Genomic DNA, 7,855 nt, shown 5'->3' with positions numbered 1-7,855 from the left:
ATTTTAGAAATGACCACTGCCCGAGAATAGCTTGAATAGGTACCAAACGGCACCCATACATTTCTGACACAACACAATAACCCAAATTCTCACTCAGGTCTCAGGCAAACATATGTTCATACTGTGATGGATTATTGCCTGCAATTGATCATAGTTTGTAGTGCGCAATATGCCACATTACTACTCCTTGCTTTTATGTTATACTTGACATACATTTTATTGGGAAGATCCTGATGTCATCTCATTAAATTCTCAGCTGCCTGCTCACACATGTGGCTTGGCAGACTGTAAAGGAATGAGGTTTCTCTATTTCCTCATTTTATCTAGGGTGCAAAATAAGTTATATCAGAATTTATCTCCATCTCTCACCCTTTTGCTGTATCAGGAAGGCAACACGTACTGGCATCTATTCAGACTAGCAACAGTCATGAATAGGCCAATTGCCAAGCACTCAGGGAAGAAACAAATGCACACATTCTGAGTCAAGGTAATTTGCATCTTACCTTGTGCCTTCAGTGGCCTCTGACAAAAAAATTTTAATTATTTTTTAAGCTGCAGGTTACAAACTGCGGGTTACAAACTGCATGCTCCATCCTCCACTGCAGATAGGTTGCTGACAGGAGACTATGCTGGTGAGATGCAACAGGGAAGTAGCACACACAAAGTCGCACTGAGTCAAAGGAGAACAAGGAAAAGGAGGTAGACAGAGAAACCGCCACAGAGCAAGGAAGATATTAGGGAGAAAACAGCATGTAGGGCAGAGGGTAGAAAGAAACAAACAAATCTTAAAACAGATTTCTACCATAAGAGCAATGTATTATCACAATTAATAAAGAATCTTTTCACACACAGCATCCAGGTCAAAAGAATTCTATTAACGTTGACAGTTCATCTCCTTCAAAAGTACACATTACAACATCATCTCTAATTAGCAGATACCACCTTTTCTATCCAGAGCACATGGGAGGCTTATAATTGCCCAAATTTTGATAAACTTCTATGGTTCAAGATCAAAAATTAAAAGCACATATCTGGTGCATGGTCAAATTTCTCTGCTGAATGTCAAGTACCTACCCTGTTAAAGTATCAAAGTGCCATAACTCGTAAGTGAAATATTTACATATTTATTATTTTTCTTTAACAAGCACAAAGCAATGCACTTTCCTCTAACCTTGTTACAGAAAATGATTGAATTGTGTTATCTGAAATTTGCACACAGCAAACACACGTACAAACAGCCTCAGGCAGACGCTCGGCCTGGGAAATTTCCTTGCTGATTTAAGTTTGGCAAAGTTATAAGCAATTGAAAATGGACTTTCAGCCTGGAAAACATCAGCCTTCCTTAAATGTAGGCATTGGTGCTCTCTGTCTAGCATATCTGAATTTTTTCTCAATGAATACCATGGCTGGTTCTCTCAGTGTCTGCTTATCAGTTTAGGCACTTTAAACAGCTATTGACAGAAGAAGCCCTGGTGTACATATTTAGAGAATGAATCTGGGGTTTGTCTATATGAAAATTTCACTGGCGATATTGGCTTTAAGTATTGCCAATGGACTTCTGCATACAAAAAAGGTCTTCAAAAAAAGAGATGCTTTTTGGTCATGTTAATGTTTCATCTGGCTCTATTGCAACAGTTTGGAAAGAAGAGGAATATTACTAGACCAGAAACAAATTGCATAATTATAGCTTCCAAATATTTCACAGCATGATATCTCTACCTGAGAGATCTCTGCCTCCACCTCAAGCATCTGACTGAGGTAGCGTGTCAGATTCATAACAAGCCTTCCTAATCCCAAACAGAGACCTTCCATTAGCCCAAGCAGCACAAGATGCTCGTGGTCTTCAGCTTGCTTTGTTATGCCTGTTTTCCACCAACCATTTATGGCAGTGGCATTGTGAATTCCAAACAGCACAATGCTCCCATATTTCACAAAGGAAAAGCAAAACAAAAATTGAAAAATAACAGCAGAAACAGTGTGCTTTTTTCCCCAAATCCAGTAGCCTAATTTATATGCAGAGCAGAGATAATAAGCCTAAATTATGCAAAATAATAGCACAGATTAAATTTAAAGTTCGGAGGATCTATAGGTTTTGTGTACACACATTTCCTCTTGTATATTTAAGTTAGCTCTAAAAAGAAGTTATTTCTCTATTACTAGGATTACTAATGGAGTTTGAAACGTCTTTTTTCTGTATAGTGAAATATTTCCAATACAGAGTGCAGTGGGACCTGATTACACAGATTTCTTTTTTTTTTTTTTTAAAGGAAATCACATTATTTAAGGAAGCAGAATTTCTTTGCAGTATGTAACAGATAACTAACTATGACTTCCACCTTTTTTTGTTTTGAATCTTTGAGGCACAACCTGAAGGGGAGAGAATTTAGTCCAGCACATTCCCCAGTATCCCATTTCTTTATGCTCTCTTGCCCAAATAAATTTACCAAAAAAGTGACAGTGCAGTCAGCTATAGTCATAGTTCTGAATGGTTACAGTTCACAATGCCCTTACTCCTCTCTATCTGGAAAAAAAGAACGGCCAGCAGAAATGTCAAATCAGCAACTGAGTAACAGGGAGTACGAGCTGCTGTAATACCTCCTGTCTATACCAGAGAGTGCTGAATAATATGGGTGAATGAAAAAGGAAAGTACCCTAAAAACTCTTGAGAACCAAGAAAAGGAAGATTTGAGCTAGCTGACTGCCTTTTGTGTTTCAGAGGCAGATGCACGTATGCTTTAGTGATGGAGATGAGCATATAGGATACTTAACACTAGGAATAAACAGATATTAATATACCTGAGTATATTTGCAGTGTTATCACATCTGTTTTTGCGATTTTGCTGATACGTTGTCTAAGGGTGGCAAGCTCTTTATTGGTATTGACCTATCTTACTTTTCTATCTTCCATTTTTCAGTAATGGGCACATTCTGTACCTGAAAGATTTTCATTATAATAATGGCCAATCATTAGCATGTAGCTTAAGCAATGACATGAAATAAAGTTAATATTTTCTTGCCTTCTGAAGATAAAAATACTTTGGTTGGGATTTAAAAGCTAATAAACTGTTCTATAAAAACACTGCTCTGTGGCAATCATCTTGGTGGACTCATTTTCAGTGTACTAATTACTGGGGATAAAATCCTGGCCTTGTTGACACACACCAAAACTCCCACTAATTTCAGTAGAGCCAGGATTATGTCTAAACAGTTTTACAGACACCATTTACAAATACACTCTCATGAAGGCAACATTCACACTTGGTACTTCAGTCAACAAAAGAACAGGGAAATCTAGCTGGTACAGCCCTAATTCTCAGAAAACAAATCAAATAAGCAAGCACTAGGAAAATAAGTAGAAAACCAGGAAAGAGAAAATGGGAAAGACAGATGCTCTGTAGCAACAGAGGGCTAAGTCCTGGATTTTAAACACTGCTACAGGAAGCATCTTGATACCTTACTTCTAGATATTGCATGCCCTAGTAGATTTGTTGTCTTCAGTCAGGCACTCAGGCACCCTATAAACAGCTGTGAGCTCACAGTCACCCAGCTGGCCTGCCTCGCTATCTTTATCTGGAGTACACATTTCCCATCGTATTCACAGCAGATATTTCTTCCTTTAGTAGAAGCTCAAGTTTCTTCCTGTGAGTTTATAAGATATTCCCAGACCCATAAAAACAGAAGAGCCATCATATCTTGGAGCATAGTACATCCACAAAGGAAGCAAATGCACCAGTCAGTATATGCTTAAAAACAGGTAAATACTTTATGGTAATTGAAAGTGCTTCCACAGTAGAAACTGAAAGAAGTCCTACTGCTTGGAAGTGTCCTTGTGGTTACGGATCTTGCCCAGGACAAATGGAGACACAGATTGCTGATCTTGATCCCATCTAGTACTCCAGGGAAATTTTCCAGTTGGGTTTTTGTCATAGTACTAGCTGAGTATTCCAGTCTGTAATACTGGCTACTACCACCACATCCTCCTCTCTCTTTTGGTATCAACACCTTCCTGCTTACCTCTTTACCACTGCTAAGACTGGCATGAAAGTCTACAGCCTTTCAGGTGACAAAATTTTCAGTACAGCCAGACACAAAATCGTAGATGCCCTCCTATGTCCCATGGAAGAGGGCAGGCATGGGATAAGTATTATCAGTGTTAGCTAGTCACTAAATACCACGGTTACCTATATGGCAGCAGTACTAGACAAGGAGACTTTTTCTCTCCCTGGCAGCTTGTCGTTACCCCTGCTGCTCCTGGCACTGTGTCAGGGCATGCTTCTGACTTGCTGTATGGTGAAGTGGAGGGCAGAGCTCATCCAGGTGAAAAACGATCTTTAATGCTTTTATTTTCAATCTAGAAGAGGCAACATGGATGCATGAACAAGCCACCAAGGGTATAGAAAGCAAAAACTTGGCAGAAACTGCACAAGTTAGTGCCATGGCTGAAAACTACCTACAAAATCATATCCAAAGGGAATGGTTTTTATGATCAGCTGCTTCAATGCCACACCATCACCAAAGGGGACCTAACAACCCCCACCACTGTGCCAGTACTAGCAGACATTGATGTATGGCAAGCTGGACAGAATAACTCTACAAACCCACCAGGGAGGTGTCAGAACACATCCTCTCAATGAGGATTTAGATTAGCTTAAATCAGCCATGATATATTATCCCAAATCCTTTTCTGGACTTCGTCCATCCTTACCTGTCTCCTTGCAGCCAAGCTGCAATATCAATAGAGCTCCAGGCCTAAGAGAGCAAGTGACAGAAACAGAATTTGGCTTATATTCCATAGTTTATTCAATTTAATAAATAAATATCTGTAATCTTCTATAATTACTTTTCTGGCTAGAATCAAAAGAAACAGAAATAATTCATCTCTGTACCTTCATGTTTTTTAAAACAATTTTCATAATTGATTATAGTCCAGTTGCAAAATAGATCACATTTTGAAAGTTCCTCAAAACCTGAATACCAAACAAAGCATGTTAATCGCTATAAGCTGTCACTTTTTACCTAGCTTTCTTCCAGCTATATTATTACATCTTTTGTCTTCTAATAAAGATCACTAATACTTGCATGCAATTCCCTACATTCAAAAATAAACAGACAGCTTTTAATGATAATTTTCAAAGACGTCACCTACAACATCTAAACTTACCCCAAAGGCCTCTGTAACTTCCATTATCACTTTCCATGGTTTACGTACTGCATTGCCCTCCTATCCCAGGAGACTTGCATATTCTGCCAAGGCTTAAATGAAACAACATTTTACAGTACAGGGGACAGGTACAAAGCCCACATCTTAAATCAGCACTTCAGTAGATGCCCACCTGCATCTTTCTTTCTCCACTCTTCCTGAGGTTCCTCTTTCTCAGCATCTGGCAGTAAGGTATTCCATTTTCTCTTCCTTCCCCCCCTAACTGTGACAAATCTCTTTGAGCCTTTATTCCACCCCTTTCTTCACCAAACACAGTTCCACTCTTACAGAGGCAATCCCTGCTCTGCAAGTGTTACTCATTAATGGATTTCACTGCAGAACAGCTTCTTTGCTCAGCTCTGGAGAGCCTTGAGGTCACAAGTGAAATGCTACTGAAGCATTTGCTGTCAAAATAAGTGCAAAAAATTAGCAGGTTTTCCTGACAAGGGGCAGTTTGCATAGCTTTCAAAAACGGACTCAAGGATCAAGACTTGAAACAGGTGAGTCTCCAAGCCACTACCTTAAATGAAATGCTATTTTTGTACTTCTCTCCAGTACCATCAAAAACTTGCTAGTATTTTCCCTCTCTGTTTCCAGGAGGCAAGCTTAATGGTCACACCTGCCGTGTTTATTTTGTGCCACCAATTCTAGGACCAGTGTTATCTCCCTATCTGCATATGTCCAGGTTAAGAGGCAGATTAAGGGACTCACGCACAGCCAAAACCTGAGAAAAGCATGCTTGAGTGCCTAGAGATCGTCTCCTCTTCTGGCTTTCCTGTAACTCAACTAGAAGCTGTGGCAGAACACATTGGGTTGTTTTCTAGGAACTAAGATCTGTGGTTCCCAAGGCTGCTTCCTGCCATCCCTCTCTCTAATATAAAAAAGAAAAAAAAATTAAATCAAAAATAATTAATAACAATGGTAACCATCAAATGTATTGCAGTTCTTCGAGTTATCATGAAAGAGTCTTTTTAGGTAAGGGAGTCTTACTGAGAAAATGTAAGGGCAGAGGCATTGACCTTTTTCTCCAGAATATCTTTATCTTAATCTGGAAGGAAGAAAAGTGGTTGGACAACAGGGAAAGGGCAGGATTTGGGGAAACTGTGTGCTACGTGATCAACCTGTTCTGATGCCCTTTCCTAAACATCAGCTCTGGATCACTACCATGAACAGGACAATCAAGCTAACTGAATTACACGTTCATGTTTTCATATGGTATTCAGCTTAGAAATAACTTAGCATCTCAGATTTTTTTTGTATATTTATGCCTGTTTTGGAAGAAGTTGTTATTTACTCTCATTTTACAAACAAATGAGAAACAAGGAGGAAAAGGATTATCTGAAGATTATCCCAAAGGTCTATTACAGACAAAGATCTTTCACCCTGGAGTCCTAACCTACAGCAACCGTTAGCAACCTCTGCCTCAACCAGGGGTGCATTTTCCTCACTGTATCAAGCAAAATATTTGGATATTTTATAACAAAAGGATTTTTTTATAACAAATCGCAAGGTAACATCAATCATGTCAAAAAAGAGCAAGAAAGGGTCTCATGCTCTCCATACTGAATCCTTAATGGCTTCCAGAAGAGAGAAGGGGTTGAATTTGAGAAGTTGACAGAAAGAATGAAGAAAGCAATAATCAACCCACCAAGAACCACCATCTTTTCCTTGTTCTGTAAAAGGCAAATGTCCATGAATCTCTCTGAACAAGCAGACTTCCCCTCAATCTACCTACAGAACGACAACATAAGTTATTCAGTTAGATCAAATGATAGTAGCCATCCCTACAGTTGCACATCACAGACTGTAAAGTCAATGTCATGTTAAATATCAAGATAAATCTAAGAAATGCATCACTTCAAGGAATTTGATCTTGATACACTCCTCGGCAGCACTCCATTACTTCGGCTCAACTACTTCAGCAAAGTCACTCCTCAGGTTGCGGTAAAGTCAGAAGGAAGATGCACTGTTACTTTTAATCTGGCCTCCTCTTCAAGAAACATAGTATAGTCCAACTAAAGGGTCAGAGCCAGTATGAAATGAGCTTGTGTTGCCATCTGGCGTTCCCACTCCACAGCCAGACAACTGTACAGTAGGCATACATAGTGATTGGAAAGATCAACATGATGGAAAAGGCATTACAAAAGAGATAGCGGGACCAGCACAGTAGAAAGGTGCTATAAAGGAAGGGAAGAAGATCACTCACCCATATCAGAAGATTCTGGGTTCTGAGGGAAAAGCTTCCACCAGAGAAGAATTTCTAGAAAAAGAACCTTCCTCAGGGGCAGTCAGCCCTTAAATAAGGCCTAAGAGGGGTGAATTGCCTTCACCTGTGCTCCCAGGGCTGATGGAGTCTTTCCTCCAGGTGCTCAATCAGTGGTTCAGGCCATAACTCAACAGTTCCCATACGGCATGTCCAACCCATAGCTGGCCCAAGACAGCTAGTGATGCGGTCCCACAAGGTTGTAAACTTTTAACAATATTATGTGATTTTTAGTGATGTTTTTCATGAGTCAATTATTCAAAGTTTGTAGGCACCAACAGAACACTGCGGAGGAGAAAGCACAGTGCAGTGCTTGCTCTACCTCTTGTGCCCGCCACACACACACAGTTGAATCAAAAGCCGCATGTATTGCATGTTCACGCTCTTGTGCT

General features: G+C 39.7%; 1 long non-coding RNA gene across 1 annotated transcript; it reads right to left on the bottom strand.

Moving 5' to 3' along the window:
* LOC110400540 lies at positions 2,238-7,439 on the bottom strand. The gene is made up of 6 exons (XR_002439927.1): positions 7,407-7,439; positions 6,849-6,931; positions 5,334-5,604; positions 5,162-5,253; positions 4,706-4,749; positions 2,238-4,351 (listed from the first exon to the last, which is right to left on the bottom strand). It is a non-coding gene; the product is annotated as an uncharacterized LOC110400540 (long non-coding RNA).

Source organism: Numida meleagris, chromosome 1 (genome assembly GCF_002078875.1).
Source record: "Numida meleagris isolate 19003 breed g44 Domestic line chromosome 1, NumMel1.0, whole genome shotgun sequence".
In the NCBI taxonomy this organism is placed as follows: Eukaryota; Metazoa; Chordata; class Aves; order Galliformes; family Numididae; genus Numida; species Numida meleagris.
The sequence above is the reverse complement of the archived record's forward strand: the minus strand, read 5'-3'. Positions and strand labels throughout refer to the sequence as shown.